Source organism: Indicator indicator, chromosome 11 (assembly GCF_027791375.1).
Source record: "Indicator indicator isolate 239-I01 chromosome 11, UM_Iind_1.1, whole genome shotgun sequence".
In the NCBI taxonomy this organism is placed as follows: domain Eukaryota; kingdom Metazoa; phylum Chordata; class Aves; order Piciformes; family Indicatoridae; genus Indicator; species Indicator indicator.
Window position 1 is genome coordinate 9239075 of NC_072020.1, and position 18712 is coordinate 9257786.

The following is an 18712-nucleotide window of genomic DNA, read 5'->3' on the forward strand; positions in this document are numbered from 1 at the left end:
GCTTAACTCCTTTCTGCTAAAAGTAGCAGCAAAGCTATTGTCAGCTGTCATCCTTTCTCTGTGACATTATTTTAAAAGCAGTAAGTTTTAAAAATTAATATTGTTTCCTGTGAACACATCAGAAAGTGCTGTATATAGAAGGAAGCCAACGTTATTGATTTAAAACCTGAATAAAAATCACAGACACTCATTTAAATTGTATGCATTAGAAGATCCTCAGATGGGTAATTCACATGTATCAGTAGTTTTATTGCATAGGTAATGACTCTTTTCAGGCAGGATCTTGATAGTAGAGCTTTCAGTATATTTGATGGTGGATTTTGATGGCATAATAATTCAAGTGTTGTGTTTTTAACTTCGGAAAACAAAACTTCTTGTTTAATGTGCCTCATTTAATAGTTACAAAAAGCAAATAACATCAACAGAGAATACAATTATCTTTAGTAATAAAGCAGTCTGCTACCTAGTTCAAGACATCTCCTTATGGTTCACTTGCTTTGTCTTTGCTCTGTATTCTCTCAGCTCTTAAACGATCAGTGGGCAACTTCAGCAAATCGATTGCAGCTTGCTTTGTTGAGTTAATCTGCTGAACACTTTGGTGTTAAATGGTTTCTATCACTGTTGCAAAGTTAGGAATTGCCCTGGAAAATCTTGAGGCTTTCAGTGTATTCCTCTTATTTTATTGGTGGTTCTCCTACATAATTCCAAATGCTGTCATCTCTCAAATGCTTGGTTTTGAGCTCAGTTAATGAGGCACTGAAAAGAATTACTCTAAAGTAGCCCAGAGCAAGTAACTTTTCCTTTGAATACCTGTTTAAAAATGGTGTGCAAGGTATGCTGAATGCTACAGGTTAAGTGCTCAGTTGCCTGTTAATTTGCTTTTATCTGCAAACACAATATACTTTGGCACTGAGGTTAAAGGTGTATGAGGTGGCTCAGCTAAAAAAACATCCACTACACCATTAGTGAGCACCTCTAAGAAATGTTAGTTGGGTGGCATTTCCAACAGAGGAGATAATTAGAGGCAATATTAGAATCCTACTTCAGTTTTTCCTTTCCTCTCTTGTCTGTTCATTATTCTACTTTATGTATTGTCTGTATCTACAGTATCTGTTTACCTTATTTACTTGCTTTTATGTATTCTGACTTGGACAAGAAGTGCAGATGTCTTCTCATTACTTCTGCTACCAATCCCTAATTCATGGCCAGAGCAAGTGTTTTATGTGTTGAATGAGGCCAAGAAACTGCAAGGAACAGAAATAGCTGTTCCTGTGCTTGAGACTGCTCTAATGCACATGTGACAAAGGTGACTCTAACAGCATGCACTTTGCAAGAATTCTAACACCTCACAGTTTTTATTACTTTGCAGCTTTGCTCTTTTAAATGTTTTCAGGCTTTTAATTCTGTTAGAATTTGATAAACATACTGATTTCTCCAGAGATTTTCAATAGCTTGAGGCCTCTAGAGTCAAGGACTTTTGCATCTTAATTTCTGCTATTAAGGTACTGTGTCTTTTCTCTCAGTTTAGATCACCCTTGAATTCAGAATGGTTTTGTTCTGCTTCTCAGCTTTGCTGCTTATCTGCATTCCAAGTTAGTAGTAAGGATGCTATAACTTCTAACTACCAATTATCTGTATGTATTACTATCTTATTTCCTCCCCACTGCCTTGCAGAAGGTAAGCTTGAGTATAGTTAGCATTTCTCATATCAAAGGAGAACTACTGTGAGTCTAGAAAAGTACAGAAGTGTGCATTTTAGAGGAATGGTATATGGTTTTGTGTATTGTGTAGTCAAGAGTTGCAATGACATCCATATCCATGCAAACATAATGACAAAATTCTCTCTTCTTTGATACAGTATTCTTGTTGTAAACTGTGCACTTTTTATATTGAACACATCTAATTCTGATTCTGAAACTGTTTGCTGAAATGAAGGGCACTGTCTTCACTGAAGCCTGACAAAACCTTGCTGCCTTAGCCCTATTTTCTTTCTAGGTGAAACCACTTTGTAAGGAAAAGTCAGGAGAGTGGTGTTCTGTATCTGTTTCTCTTTCCTTAGTGATGCTCTACCTCTTCCTTCTCCCCACACATTTCTTTAAAATGTCTTGCCTGCACCAGCTGGATAGAGCAGGATTCCTTTCCAGAGCCCTGCTCTTTCTCAGACAAGAGGAAGTTTCAGCTCCCTCTGCCTGTGGTCATGCATGCAGTCCTTTTGTGTCGGTGCTGCTGCTCTAGTGATTGCTTGTTGCCATGATTTCACTGCACTTTTCCTCACTTTGAATAGCTTGCAAGCAATACTGCACCCAGGGAGTTCGTTCTGATTTGAAAGACACCTTGTTTCTTAAGACAAACTTCAGCAGTCTGTAAATTAGCTAGTTTTGTAAATGGCCCATGGAAAGGCAGGCTCCAGATAGAGCCCAGATACAGCTGTCTGAGTAACACAATAGCCAGTTTATGTCCCGCAGGAGAGTCCCACGCTTCAGGGAAGGAACAGAAGCACTATTTGTAGGCCATTTTGAAGCTTATAAAGGCTTTCTTGTCTCAGGCCACATACAGCTAATTGAAGTCTCTTTGACATAGAAGTAACAAAACCATATCAAGCTCGCTGCCAGAGGACTGAACTCTGGCTAGCCACCCCTGTCACTCCCTCCCTTCCAATGGAGAAGAGGAGGTACCCCTTCTTCATCCCTGGCCAAAGCACAGACAGAGCTTTGCAGATGAAAACAGGCACTATGGTGCACCAGAAGGCAGGGATCTGTAAAACAAGGGGAGATTGTCTGTTATATTTTATCCATGTACTGAAAAAGAGAAGACATGATGTCATGTTTTTCCATCTTTTCTGAACAACCCAAGTAAAGCTGCATAGTTCAAGCAGTGTATATGGTGGAACGATGGCACTGCTGCTGGTACAAGGAATCCCAGAGCCTTCAAGCATGTGTAAGGCTTTGTCTTTTCAGACCCACCATGGAGTTTTGCCTAGGTACTATACTCAAAGCTGCATCTTTCCTACAAATTGCCAGCTCATACTGTCATGGAAGTCTTCAAGACCAGACACAGCTGTATTTACATGTTTTTTCTCATGCAGATTCTGTTTTCATCTGACAGAGACATTGCAATCCTAAATTCCCCCCATTAACATGGGCTGACTTTGGTACCTCACCCAGTAGGGTGAGGAGTATTTCATAAATCTCTCAGGAGAGAGTTCTCCACAATATTTTTGTAAACGAAACAGCTAATGCTTCTTAGTTATGATAAAATGCACCATTTCCCAGTGCATATGAAGCCTTCCTAGGCTGCAGGAGCAAATAGGAAAGGGCTTGGTTCTCCTCTTTGGATTCTGCTAATGTAAACTTAATCTGGTCTTCCAGAAAGAGCATATGGAATGCTGCAAGGCACAGTTATAAATGTTCAGAGGCCACTTCTCCACCATTGTAAACACTGAAGTCACTGTCATGTCCTCCGGTCTGTGTCACACTTTTTCCTCCCTGGATTACTACATGACGTGTTCAGCTCAGCAAAACTGATCTTTATACAAACTTTTTATTGCATGCAGTTTGGAGATGACCTGTTGTGTTTTCAAGACACTGTTGTCACAGCCCTTCTTGCCTTTGCCCCACTGACAATAATACAGGTCTTAATATATCCTTAAAATACAGACATGGAAATATTGTCTCTTACCTGGCCTGGGGAGAAAGAAGCTGTGCTTGCTGTCAGTGAGTTCAGCCTGGTAATCCAAATGCACAACAAAGGCAGGAATGTTCCCTCCTGTGTGCTGACTAGATTAATGCTTTCACTTCATTCACATCAGTCTGAATGGTGGAAGTTATGTTGTTACAGAATCAAACTGAAACCGAAATAGTTTCAAATGCTTGTGATCTATGCCTGCTTTTACTGAGCAATATTACCCAAAATACTTCCAGTTTTAAGTGTCTACAACTGTTTGATAATCAGCACTAACTGACCTTTTTTTTCCCCCTCACTTGGTTTGGCTAAAATTTTCATGAGAGGTGCCTTTCCAGGGCATACTGATTAACTTACCAAAGCGTTATTCTTTGGCATAGAGATAAGAATGAAATGATTTAGGGATCAGTCCATTTAGTTAGCTAAATGTGGACTGGTTTTGTTTATAGCCACATTACCTGTTTCTACAGAAAACCTTACAAATGCTGTAAGGTTTTTAGCTGCTCATACAAAAATTTAATATGTTATTGATTCAGAGGAGGAAAGAATACAAATATACATACCTGAACATAAAAACCTGGGGACTGCTGTACCCTGCTCTGTTAAAGTTGTGCTAGTGAATGAACCACATACTGATTTGGAAAGGCTTTTGGTTTGATTTCTGTTTCTTGCTTACTGTGGGGAAAAAGCCATGTTGTTTCCAGCCCCGCAAATCTGTCATTTGACCAATAACTCTCTATGTACTTACTGAAGCACGTAGGAATAGTATCTTACACAGGTATAAAACACTGAGATATCAGTCATCCACCACTAATTCTTACTTGTTCTGAAGAGGCAAGAGATATGCCACTGGCAGAAATTTATCAGCAGTTTAACAGGAGTACAGGATGGAATGAGTCTGGCAGATGTGGATTGTTTCCACATGTACCTGTTCATGCTAGTTAGCAGTGCATGTGGGTAATGTGCATTTTTGAGAGGTGAGTAGTCTTTTTATCTGGAAAAGCTCAAATCAACAAAAAACCATGGTACTTTGGGTAGAACTTGCAGTGTGGTGATGTTGTTCCAAATCTGGGTTCTTTACCCAGTGTGCAAAAAAACCCCAATTAACACACAGAGTTGAGAGATTTGATTCTAATTCTGTGCAGAAAAGGGCACTGGGTGGTGATCCCACAAAGATGGCTCCCTGATTGAAATCTGCAGCAGATACTTATACAAAAAAATGTATTATCTGTGCCTTACTCACCAGCCATTGCTTAGTTTCTCTCTTGCTTCATGTTAAAGATGCATCTCCTTTTAATTTCATTACAGATGCTCAGAGGGTAACAGGCTTTTATTGGTAGGGGGCTTCTCTAGTTAGAAGGTGTGGTTTTTCACATTATAAAGATAGTATAATCAGCTTAAGGCAACTAAAGGGTACATTTGGTTTCATCATATATCTGTATGTCCATGGATCACTCTTACATTCTGTTACAGTTCTCACCCAAACCTCATAAGAACAATGCCTGCGGTTTATGCCAACAATAGTTACTGTAGAAATTAATTGAGGCGCTGTGTTCTCAGGGACCTTTCATCCTCAGTGTCTTGATTTCAAAGCAGACTTTTCATGGTTACCTGACTTTATTCTGTGGCTACTTGGTTTTAAAAATTGCAGCTTTTTCTCAGCATCAGATTCCCCACTTTGAGAGTTGTGGCTATGTACCACATTTACCCTAAGTTTCACCTTTTGCTTCCACTGAGGAAAATTGAGTTTCTTCTTTGTGTATTTTATTTTTAAATAGGTTGTCTTCTGTCCTAGTCATTTGTCATTTGTTCGGGTCTTCTAGTTTTCACTGTTTGTTGGCAGAGGTCTGACCATATTGGTAAACACTGAATCATGCAGCAACTTAGAAGCAAAATAGTAGTACAGCATAGTTCTTCAAAAGCTGGGAAGAGCTCCTACTGAATGAGAGTTGAAGACTTCTTCTATGAAAACTCCCCCGATAGCAAAAAAAGTGTATATATATTTATGACACTTCTGGGTAAGCTCTCCTATATATTTGTGATCAATCCCATGTTGGAAAAAGCCATAGTTGGCTCTATGATCCTAAAAAATTAACAAAGAACCTACAGCCTTTTGTTTTATGACACAACTGTGTGACCATATAGTGCTTAAGGGCCCTACCAGGATGGCTGTTCACTCTTGCTTGTGGCAGTAGGGCTGGTTTGACTTATGCTTAGTGGATCCAAGAGCTGATTTCCTCCACCTTCATGGCCGTGTTAAGTGGTAAACCAATTCTCCAGCTTGAAAGTTATGTACTGATGAATCCATGGGCAAAGGAGCTCATTGATTGAGGTATCTGTGTAAGGACAATAAAGCTCACAGGAGAGACAATAACATTCCCTTGCCCTTGACATCCAACTTGAGTTTCCAGGCTCTTGGCTGTGTGTGTTTTCCCATACAGTATTTTACAAGGACTTACTCCATCTCTGACTTGGGGAATTATTTTAACTCTCATCAAGGCAGTGGGTAAAGCATCTACCTATTTAAGCTGAGTTTCCTGGCACAGTTTTGTCTTTTAAGAATCTGATTCATCCTTTTTACTTTTCCCTGTGGTCTCCAGGGGGTATGCAAATCCTACTTAGTCTGGAGAAAACTTTGATGCTCCCTACTACTTTGGATAGATTGTGCAGTGTGGTGGTTCTGATGAAACTGGGAATCTTGTGCATTTTACCTAGGAGAACTGTACACAGGCCTTGCTCTGTTGAGGATGGAGGACCTGATCCTTGCCTCTGTGGCATGCCTGCCACAGCCATGAAACCAATTCTCCTGGCTGGGTAAAAGACTTTCTTTCTCCTTTTGGGAAGACATTGTCTCACAAACTGTGCTTACTTAAACCCAGCCAGTTCATCACCTGAGACATCTAACCAACCCCCTTCCCTTCCTAACTCCTGCTTCTCTGCTTTTGTATACAATAGCATTTCAGTCTGGCCCTTTGTATCTCCTGGTTTAGAGTTTCAGATTTATTTTTTTTCTTCCCTGGAACTCATCTCTGCTGGTGGAAACTTTGTGCTTGTGACAGAAAGACAAAACATGATTTTTTTGTGTCTTCATCTTTTGTTATTAAGAGTGATTACACTGAAGAGGTTTTCTTGATGAACAGCCCTTGAGTATAACCAAGTCTGAATCTGTTAGAAAGCTCCATGCAAAAATACCTCTTAAATGAGGGGTGAGTTTGATAAAATCAATTGTATAAATGATTTTGATTACCTAGTTTTCTACCTGCATTACATTTACATATTACTTTGGAAATGAATACTTTTCTTACTTAACCCAGCTTTCATGGGTATCTCAGACCACTGTTACCTTCTGGGGTTAAATGTTGCTATCCTTGTTAACTTCTGATTGAACAAGTGTAAACAGCTAAACAGGCAGAGTTTCCAAGACCTGAAAATCAGAAAGCCAAAAGTTTCCCGTGATTATGGTGCTTTTCAAGCAAAGCCAGGAATGCTTTCTGGGGGGAGCAATTTTCTGTAATAATTCTTGTTTATAGAATTTTGAAGACTGTGTTCGACTGCATTTGTCTCTGCTGGGAAGCATTGAAAACACAGATAAGGTGTAGTTGTATAATAAATTAATTGAAATAACTGATGGTGGTTCTGGACTGATGCATGAAGGACCTGTTCTGCCCCTGTGGCAAGGATTGTCCCTCATTTTTTGCCTGTTTGTTGCTTACACAACTCTAGTCTTTCCTATAGTTGTGTCTGCTGGGTGCAGCCATCATGTAATTAACAGGAGCACCTGCTATGGTGTGAGTGAATATTCTTACAAAGTTTTCTTTCATTTTCCTTTTGGTCTGTGGAAGAAAACAAAATTCTAATTAGTTTACTAATACTGACCTCTATCATCAAGCTGATTTGTGTATTGTAAAGCTATCAAAAGGATTTGCCGGTAGAAATTGGAAAGCAATTGAGTAATTCATCACAGGAAAGCTTTAAATGGTCACATTTGTTTCTGTACATATCAAGTAGTTTCCTATAGCCATCCTTTCAGAAAAGGTGGTGCCGTGGGACACTGAGGAACAATCTGAGGAGGAAGTGTGCTGCCTGTTGTGGTGCTGCAGCATTCCCACTGCTCTTCCTGCCCCATCAATGGAACCTGCTCTGAACAATGATGGGGAGATGGTGATGCAGCCCCGGAGGGTCGGACACAGTGGTTTGTGATGGAGCCCTGGGAAGTGAGTCAGGCTTTGTTCAGAGCTCTGACTGCTAAATTTATCAGAGTTGCTGAGCCAGTTTGGTATTGTAGAGCAGCTGGACCGTGGACCACATGAAGAAACACTCATCTCTTGGTTCTCAGCTGTGTGTCCTGCGGCTGAGAGAAACAAAGCTGTGAGCTCTGCTGGGGGAACTGGGCAGCTGATTTAAAATCAAAACAGCTCTAAACCAACAAAACCAGCATGGCACAAAATCAAATCCCCGAGGCGAGCAAAGCCCGCTGTGGATGGTGTGCGGGGAAGCTGAGAAGGGCAGTGAGGTGCTGGTCTCCGCTGTGCTTCGTGGCGCTGAGCGGAGTCGAGCGGAGGATGCGCCGGACGGGAGGCGGCGGGGCCGGGACTGGGGCGGGAATGCGCTCCGCGAGAGGTGGAGTCAGCAGAGAGGGGTGCGCGGAACTGGCGGGCTGGGTGAGGAGCGAGCCCGGCAGCGCTCGGGGAATGGTTTCCTGCCTGGCTGGAGCGGGCTGCGGCTGCACCGAGAACGGCAGCCCGGGCTTCTTCGTAGGCAGGCAGCGGGAGTCTCTTGGCTGTGAAGCTGTGAGGCGCAGAGCAGAGCGGATGGTGTCAGAGCTGGGAAATGGCTTTTCCGAAGCCCCTGCCCGGCGTGCCAGCGGGCCCAGCGGCCGGGCTGCCCTGACCGCGGGCAGCATGCGGTGCGACGGGCTCGGCGGGACGGGACGGAGGCTCTGCTTGGGCGGCGCTCCGTGAAGGAGCTCTGTCGTGATGGCTTCCACAGGTACGTGCTTGGATTCCTGCTCTCGCTCTCCTTTTGTATGTGTGTATTCCCCTCGGCCTGAAAACTCATTTTCTGTTGGGCTTGTGTCTCACTGGCCACCTTCCCCGGAGCGATCCGCGGGGCCCTGCGTGCGCGGCTGCCCAGGGCGGCATCAGCGGGAAGGGCGGGGGGCGGGCGGTGCAGGCGGCAGCGGCGGTCAGGCGGGAGCCGGGCAGCGCAGCCCGCAAGCGCAACCGGCATACAACCAGCCACTGTGGCGACGAGGTGTCGGAGTTGGCCGCAGCCGGGCGGGCAGTACAGGCCGGGGGGCTTAAAGAGCATACGGGTGTGCCGGGGTCGGTCGCAAACTCTTGAGGAGAAGCAGCAGGGGAAGAATTATGCCTTGTGTAGCAGCGTCTGGAGTCCGCAGGGACGCTGAAAAGCTTTGCAGACCAGGAGTTCTGTCAGTATGAACTTTTTCTGGATTGCTAAGGGATCAGAGGTTCATGACCTTTGTGAGGTGGTTTTTCTGCTGAGGAAGACTTCAATTTTTTGTGTATGGTGTTGGGTTATTTTGTTTGTTTGATTTGGTTGGTTCGTTTGTTTTTTGTTAGGGTTTTTTTGGTTTTGTTTTGTGATTGGTTTTGATGGGTGTTATTTCTCTCTCTCTTTCTCTAAAATAACCCTATTCCTGGAACATCTATAATTGCTGACTGTGTGCAAAAACTTTGTCCAGACTGATTCTTCCCCGCCCCCACCCCGCGGAATTAGAGCAGCATTCAGTTTCCTTTCAAAAGCATGAAAAATAAACGGGCTTTGTAAATAGAAGCCTTTCCTGAATGAGGAATATCTCCTATTTTTTCTATTCTCTTGCTTAATGAGAAAAGCAGTCTATTGTGGCAGTAGCACATGCAGAGTGATTCTGCTCATTCAGCCAGTACATGTGAAATATTACTGCTTTCTTACTCCAGAACTGAATTTTCCATCCAAATACAGGCTTAGAGCAGAGCAGCCAGCTCTGCGTGGTGTGATGGACAGGATGCACTAGAATGCTTTAAACATCCTGATTCCTAGGGCCTTAATGCAAACAACTCTTCTCTAAAGTCAGTAGCAGCAGATGCTTGTGTTAAGGACTGCAGCCCTAGAAGGGGAGTTACTGAATCACAATTTTTAAGGGGCAGACCAAGAAAACACCTAATCCACTTGTCAGTCCTTTATGTGATACTGACCAACACTAAAATTAAACTTGGCTGAGTTTGGTTTTGCCTGTTTTAATTTCTGATTGTTAAAAGCAGCTTCTGAAAAATCAGTTCCTTTTTTCGTTTTAAAATGAAAATAGTTCAGGTATGCTGTTCAAGCCTCAAAAGCAGCTCTTGCTTTTGGTTTTAAGGCTGCAGGGAGCTGGGTTGAGCCATTTGTTCAGGAGGGCAGTGACTCTGGAAGAGCGAACAGGTCAAAAGAGGGTCACATTTTGGAATTTTTCTGTTGGCAGAAGAATGGGACCAAGGTGAGACTTTTAGTAGATGGTCAGAACATCACTTTGATTGCTTCCATTCCAATCTTGCTAGGTAAGTATTCCTCATACAGGAAAAACTGCATGCTTGGACCTCTCTGGTTCTTGCTGGCTCCAGGGAACTGGACTAAGACAGGAAAAGAGGAAGTTTAAACTCCCCCCTTTTCCTTTCCTTAGGAAGAGTCAGTAAGATCATACTATGAAATGGAAAATTTCACTGATGAGTCTTGGTGCTTGCTTTCCAGGAATACCAGTAAGTCAGCCACAAGCTCAGACCCTTCCTTTTCTCAGGGTTTGCTCCAATGTGTGCCACCCCCATCCCCACCCTTGCCACCTTTGTACTGACTTTGGAGTGGATCTGTCTGTGGGCACAAATTGGATTTTTCAGTTGCGCACAGGCAACCTGGACCTGCACCTTCCACATTTGAAGCAATTTTAATAGCTAATGAACTTCAGAGCACAGGACTCTTTTCTTGGAACGTTCTTGGTCTCCCAGGGCATTCTGCCTGAAAAAGCATTGCTGTTCATTTTGAAGGTGCCAGTTTGTGCACTTCTGATTTCCAGTGTTTTTTTTCTCCTCTAAAACTATTTCAGTTTGATGAAAACTATCCTACCCAGCAGTGTGAATATCTGAAATTCCATTATGAGGTAAACCGCGATAAGAATGGAATCGCCTGCCTCTAAAGCCACTGGAACAATTTGCTGTTGATTATATTCTGTTTCATTGGGTTTGGTTTTGTTCATCATTGAATGATCTGCTGTCCTTAAAAGCAGAACAGTAGTGCTCTTGTTTATGCCTTATGGACTGACTGCCTCTCTCTCCTCAAGAATGTTTTACTAAATGTCACATTTGATGTCTGCCTGTGACCCGGATGGCTTGAGGAGATGCCTCCACAGCTGATTTGCATTCCTAGGACAGCAAAGCTATGCTTAAAGTCAATATCAGAGCATCTGCTAAGTCTTTTAAAATACATGAGAAGACATGTGCAACTGATTGCTTTAGTCCCCAGGGAAGTGGGGGTTTTGTTTGGTTTTCTTTTTTTCTGGTACTATTTGGGAAAAATAAAATTAGGGTAAGAAAGCCCTTCAGAAAGGCTTGATAAGAGTCTTATGGCCTTGGAGATGCTGTATTTCAAATGTTGTTCACCAAATCGGAGTTAGGTGTATTTTGGTGTTTTGTGAATGAATGTATGCTCCCAAGTGTCTGTGAAAGGGTGTAAGGGTCTGTCAATGGAATGGCTATTTCCTCAGTAGAAAAGAAGCAGGCCTCTAAGATCTTCGGGGCAGGGTCTGTGAATGGGGGGAAGTGAGGTCTGCTAAACCATCCTTTTGATATTTAACCCTGTGCAGCCAGGGGCAGAGAGTAAATGCAGTTCCTTCCTTGATCCTAGAGTTGCCTGGAGATAAGCTGCCCCCTGGCACAGCTTCAGAGGCTATGTTTGTTACTGGCAGGAGCCTCTGTGGGCTGTTACAGTAGCTAGAAGTTGCTGGGGCACAGAAATGTCCCAGTGTGCAGCCACTCTTGTCATACATCTTGCCAGCAGGGCAGAGTCTCCAGTGGAGGTGGCAAAGTGCCAGCCTTGCTCAGCCAGTGCTTGCTGGAGAGAGTTGCTGCCTTGCCAAGGGAATTTCCTCACAGGGCAGCAGGGGCAATTTAAAGCCCTTTCTAAGCATAAGGCAAGAATAGTTTTTTTTAAATCCTAAATATGTGTGAAATGGTCCCAAAACGGGATGAACGCTTTCTAAACCCATGCAATAGATAATGGCAGGAAGTTAGAAGCATTCAGTACTGCATTCAGTACTTTAATTGCTAGCAGTTTGGGTTCTAACTGTTGAGTGTGTTCTTTTCTTCCACCAAATAAATGCCTCTGAGAAACACTTTCCTGCCTCTTCAGATTCGCTGCTTTGTTTCCTGTGTTGTCAGCCACCACATGGTTGTGTTTGCTGTGGGAGCCAAACATGTAATACGTACACCACCGAGATCCTTCTCGGGATGTCTTAGAAAATTTCTTAGTGATTAAATAATGCAACTGAAAAGGTTTGGAAATGATTGTGTTAAATTATTCTACATGAGGAAATTAATGTTGCCATAGAAAGATAGAAATTATGTTTGGGAAGCACCTCTGGGGATGCATAGTTCGTCTTGTTACTCACAACAGGACCATCACAAGTATTGGAACCTGCTTTGTTGGAGTCAGGAAAACCCTTCCTAATGGAGGTTCCACCACAACCCTGGTTAACCTCTTCTGCTGTTGAGTTGCATTCCACTGTTGCAAGCTCCTTTTGATTTCATAGAATTGTTTAATTTTGGCTGGAAAAGCCCTTTAAAATCATTGAGTCCAACCATTACCTAACTCTACTGAGTCTGGTGCTGAACTATGCCTTTGGGTATCCAATTCCTGTGAGAATTTCCTCAAACAATTTTTTTCTGTTGCTACTGAGAAGAATGTGGCTCTGTTGTTTCTTCTGGTAGAGAAGAGACCCTCTTCTAGTAGTTTTTAGATTATCCATCTAGTTGCTTTTCTTCTCCAGCCTAAACAACCTCCATTCCATCATCCTGTTGTTATGGATTGTGTGAACCATGTCATCTTGGTAGCCTTCCACTGGATCCTTTCCAGTTTCTCATCTTCCTGAAATAGTGCCCTAAAACTTACTTTAGTATTCCAGGTTAATCTTTCCAAACATGAAATAGGAAGGGGTAATAACCAGCTTTCTTCGATCTTCTGGCTGTGTTCCCCCTGCTATAGCTCAGTATGCCTTTTCTGGGAGGAGGGCAAAGCAAAGACTCTCTTTCAGCGTGATACCCACTGCAGCTCCTGATCCTTTCCGGCAGAGTTGGATGCCTGCCTGTCTTGTTGCAAGGTCTTGTTCTGCCTGTTCACAGTATTTTTGTGAAGTTGAAAGAAGAATATAGCAAGTATCAAAGGCCAAAGTTTCATTAAAGCCAACAGTCTGTAGATTGACTGAAAGCAAGGAAGTTTGAACATTGTCTCAGTCTCTCACTAATTTTGGAGCCTTAGCCTTTGGAAAAGCAGGAGAGGGAGTGAAGAGGAAAATGATTATGCCGTAAGTACCTTACAGTGCCAATGGATATATGAAGGAGCCACTTGCTTCTGTTGCTTATAGACTCTCCTTTTGTGCCCATGTAAGCCCAGGAGCACCTCGTTCATCCATGTTGGCCTCCTGGTCCTCTAGTCTGCGTTCTTCCTTCATGAGATGCACTGCTCTTGGGCTTGGAGGGGATGTCCTTTAGTATTGGCCAGCTATCTTGGGCACCACTTCCCTCCAGGTGTTTCTCATGACACTCTGCCAAGCAGATCCCTGAAGAGGATGAGGTCTGCTCTGTTGAAGTTGAGAGCAGTGAGCTTGATTTGCACTCACTTTGATGCCTCAAGGGTCTTAAACTCTATCATTTCATGGTCACTGCAGCCAAGGCTCCCTCTAAGTTTCACATTGCTCACCAGCCCCTCCTTGTTGGTGAGGACAAGGTCCAGCAAGACATTCTTCTGCAAGACAGTCAGGTGAATGGTGGAGTAGCTTGCTTACCAAATAATAAAATTTACTATTGGGAAAGGGAAGTGACTGTCTTTTGGCTCTTGATCTAGAGCTTACAACTGCTTACAACTGAGAGAAGTTTGCAACCTTTGCTGCCAAGTGGGAGAGAAGAGGAAACTGGGTATTTTTCTGCCTTTCATGTGGGCACCACAGGATTTGTTTTCTCCCTCAGTGTCACTTTTCAGCAGTGTATGATGCAGAGTCCATATCCTCGCTTCACTTCTGCCTGTAAAGTTGACGATCAGTGATGGTAAATGTGGGTATGCAAGTCTGACTCAGGAGCATGAAGAGACATGAACAAGAATGATTCTGTTTTTGTCACATCTCTTCTTCAACTAGAGCCCTAAATTTTGACATTGTCAGTGTTCTCATAAGTATAATGGTGTAGCTTTTGTAGGGGCCTGCAAGAGGCACCAGTGCTTTACAGCAAAGATGCCAGGGGAGTTCATACCATGCATATACAGAAATCCTGTAGAAGCTCTGAGATTGTCCTTAGTTAATGATTCTGTGAGCTAAAGGGTTAACAGCTAACCCTTATGTGTGGACTGTGCTTCAGACAATGGAGAGGACATAGCTGAAGTATTCAGCAAGCTTGGTTTTGATTGAAATATAAACAAATCTGCTTTCATGGGAAGTGCCTTTCAGATAGCCTTGTTTCTAGCCAGGCTACAGTTGCAGAGAGTTGGTGTTCTTTCTACAGGTTCCATGCCTGCATGCCAGTGGCTTTCTGGGTTAGTATTTTACACCTATGCAAATGGGGGGGTGAAAATAAATGCTGCATCCCTGAGCTTTCCAGCAGTCCTTTCTTTACACAGCCTTTGGGACTCCAAAGCTAATGGCAGCATTCCAGGGCCTGAAACTGGGAAGAATCAAGTCTTGATCCATTTCTCTGTGCAAGTGCCCTTATGGTTGGGAGCAAGAGAGGACTTTGTTGTGTAAATGTTTTAAGATTAACTCTCATACACAAAGGTGAGGTCACATTAGAGTGCCAGAAGATTTTAAGCTATTTCAGAAGGAGTGCCACTCGCCTTCCTGCCCCCAGGCTCTTGGTAACTGGCATCCAGTGACTCCCAGCCAGAGAAGAGAGGCAGAAAAACAAGCTTGAAGCTTGCCATCATCATTCCTGTGCCTGCAGGGAGGAAGTTAACTTCTCTCATAGGGTAGCAGGGTCATCTCAACCTGCTGTATAATTGGGAAGCATCTGAAGTTTCATGTGCAGAGATGAGAGCTATCTGCTGTACTTATGCTATTTTGTCTTACAGATGCTGCTTTCAGTGTCATAGAATCCTAGAATGGCTTAGCTTGGAGGGGACCTCAGAGATCATCTACTCCAACACCCCTGCCATGGGCAGGGATTCGTCTCAAGTAGACTTGGTTGCCCAAGGCCTCATCCAATCTGGCTTCAAACACCTGCAGGGAGGGGGCATCCGCAACTGCAGTGGGCAACCTATTCCAGAGTCTCACCACCCTCGTACTGAAGAACTTCTTCCTAAGATCCAGTCTAAGCCTACTCTCCCTCAGATAAAAACCATTCCTCCTTGTCCTGTTGCTAGACACCCTTATGAAAAGTCCCTCTGCAGCCTTCAGGTATTGGAAGGCAGTTCTAAGGTCCCCCCTCCCAGAGTCTTCTCTTTTCCAGGCTGAACAATCCCAGGTCCCTCAGCCTATCCTCATAGCAGAGGTGTTCCAGCCCTTGGATCATCCTTGTGGTCCTGTTTCGGACTCTAACAGTAAATTCATCTGCTTTTGGCCTGGTGAATCTTGTTTCTGGAGAGTCTTCAGACTTACAACGTTAGCTCAGCTAATCCACCTTCAACTAATCAGCTTTTTCTTGTATAATAGTTAAGCCAAAGTAATATTTTATTGTGTATTGAAATGCTTACTCCAGGGTTGACATCAGTCCTTACAGTACTTGAGTAAACAGTCAATACTTGGGTAAACAAGCACCACTGATTTCAGTAGGAGTATGACCTAGACTGGGTTTATGCAGCCAGCTTCTCCTGACTGTGTTTGCAGCAGCAAGAGAATGACTGTAATATAGCTGATCTGTTACAGATAGAGTCTCCCACACCACACATCTTCCTTAAAGATACTTTTCTGGCAGGTGTGAGTATAGCTGAAATAATGGATATGATTAAAAGACAGAGCCACAGTTTTCCAGTGTTTCCCTCATGCAGTTAAATGCTTGCTCTGTACAGTATGTATGCTATGTGAGGAATTCCAGTAGTTTTCAGTCAGGACACTGATTGGCAGATTTCCTTATCTGAAGCATTTCTTTCAAGTACCTTGTACCCTCCTCATTCATGTCATAGCAGAGCCAGGCTCTGCCATGAATTGAAATGAAAAGGAGCTTTATTTAAACTTGTTTCAGTAGCGCTCATGGAAACAGTGAGAACCTTCCTGCTTTTCTCATTAGAAAGATTTCCTTATGGAAAAGAGGCATTAATGTGATCTTAACTTGTAGGCCTGGAACTGATCCAGAGCTTTCCTCTCCCTTTGTTTCTCCCTCAATCTTCTGAAGTGTGTCTACTCAAGAGACGGTAACTAAGAGATTGTTTTGCATGTGGCCATCTTAATGGGTTCCAGTCCTGCAGTGGCTGAGGTCACTGGAACTGTTCAGGTGTATGGTATGAACCTGTTCAAGTGCACAGGCATTTGCAGTGTCTTAGTGGATGGCTTTTTCTGTAGCAGAAAACAGTGCTGTAGAACCTGGGATTATGTAAACTGGTGTTGGGTTGCTTTAGATAGTACTAATGAAATTAATCATTAAAGCTTGACTGGTTATTAAAATGTACCTGTAAAGAAGGGATTTAAACTGTTAGTGTATAAACCTCTCCAGTAAGAGCATCTGAATGATTCCTCATCCAAATGCATAAGGATATCCCATATATTTATGTCCATTACAGTTAAGTTGGACTTAATTCAGACTTAAATCAGCTTAGAAGCCAATTGGTCTGATGCTATTTGCAAGCTGTTAGGAAAGAAAAGCTTATAGTTGCTTTACTTTTTTTTTTTCCCTTTTGATGTGAAAGAAGTCACACCTGAAATTTGGATCTGCAGTGGTGACTAAACCCCATGCTGCTCTGTGCTGCCCAACTCTCCCTCAGCCCCAGCTCTGGCCTTTCCTCCTCATGTGAGAGAAGACTGGCTCAATCATCTTCATTCTCTGTCATCAGGTTATTATACACAGTGATAATATTCTCCTGAACCTTCTTTTCACCAGGCTGAGCAGTTCCAGCTGTCTCAGCCTCTGTTCCTGTGATAGATGCTCCAGTCCAAGCAGTGCTCCAGGCATCTTTGTAGCCTTCTGCTGGAGTTGCTCGAGCACGTCTGTGTCTCTCTTGTTCTGGGAAGCCCAAAAACGAGCACAGAACTCCACATGTGGCCTCACTAGTACTAACCAGAGAGGAAGGATCATCTCCTTTTACCGGCTGGCAGCACTTTTTCTGATGCAGCCCAGGATACTGCTGACCGCCTTTGCCATGAGGTTGCCTTGCTGGCTCATGATCAGCTTGCTTGATGTCCACCAGAGCTTTCTCTGCAGAGCTGACTTCCAGCCACTTGGTCGTTGGCATGTATTGGTACCTGGGATTATTCCTTCCCAGGGTGCAGGAGTTTGCATTTCCCCTTGTTGAACTTCTGTGAGATTCTTTTTGGCCCATTTTCCCTGCTTTTAAATGACAGCACAACCATCTGGTTTATCAGTCACTCCTCACACTCTCCTGTTGTCTGCAAACTTGATGATGGGATGACTTCGCTGGCCCTAGTGTCAACACCTGGGGTATATTGCTAATGACTTGCCTGCCAGTGGACTTGCTGCAGCTTGTTTGCACAAGCCTCTGGGCCCAGCCCTTCGGTCAGCTTTCAGTCCACCTCACTTGTCCGCTTGTCTAACCCATGCTTGGTCAGCTTGTTTATGAAATTATTGTGGGAGATCATGAAAAAAGCCTTACTGACGTCAAGATAAGTAGCATCCACTTCTCTTAGCCACTGAGCTAGTCACTTCACTGGAGAATGTTATCAGGGTGGATAATACGATTTCCTGTTTGTAAATCTATGCTGACAACTCTCAGGCACAGACTTTTCCTTCATGTGATTGGAAATGGTTTCCAGGGTTAGTTGCTCCATCCCCTCCTCTAAGAGTGAGGTTAGGCTACCCAAGCCTGCAGTTCACTGCATCATTCTTCATGCCCTTCTTGAAAATAGGACTGATGCTTACTCTTCAGTTGCTGTGACCTTTTAAAAATCACCAAGAGTGGCCTTGCAGTGGTATCAGCCAGCTCCCTCAGCTCTTGGGGAACCTTTCAGGCTCCATTGGGCTCACGTATGTTCAGTTTAAGTGTTTCTTTGCTTGGTCCTCTGCTGCCAAGAAACATTTTTTTTCCTGTGGTCTCGGGGACCTGAGTTTCCTGAACACTTACTTACTGGTAAAGGCTGAGGTGAGGAAGATTTTGAGTACCTCAGCGTTTTCTGTTGCCACTTTCCAGCAGGTCCCTGCCCCATTCAGCAGTGAGCTGACTGGGTGGGCTTAATGAGTGCTCCAGTTTTCTGTCACTTCATTGTGTAAGCACACACTGCTGGTGTGTGGAGTTGCACAGGACACTTGTATAGGCATACCTGACTGACACACTGTGGAGACTGTGGAATGCAAAATTGCTTGGAAGGGACGGGACTGTTCTCATCTTTTGGGCTAGAGAATGTACCCTGGAGAGCCGACCCAAAAGTATGAGTGTGTCGGTGTGAGCTGAAATTCCACCCCCCCACCAACAAGTAACCAGGCTAGCCCAGTCTGGAAGCAAATGAAGGCTGTATTTACAAGCAGAGTCTACGATCTACGATGAAATGAAATGAATATATACAAATATACAAAATTCACAACATTTACAAATATATACAATCAACAGAAAAAGCACAACCGATCTCCCTTTGCCTCCCCACAAGGGGACCCTCCCAAAGGGGCCTCTCTCTCTCCCAGGAGCTTCCCCCCAGACCCCC

General features: G+C 43.6%; 1 protein-coding gene across 1 annotated transcript in view; it reads left to right on the top strand.

Annotated features, from left to right (window-relative positions):
• Positions 1 to 18712, top strand: part of TNS3 (tensin 3) — a 96580-nt gene that overhangs the window by 56765 nt on the left and 21103 nt on the right. The gene's annotated exons all lie outside the window — the stretch shown is intronic.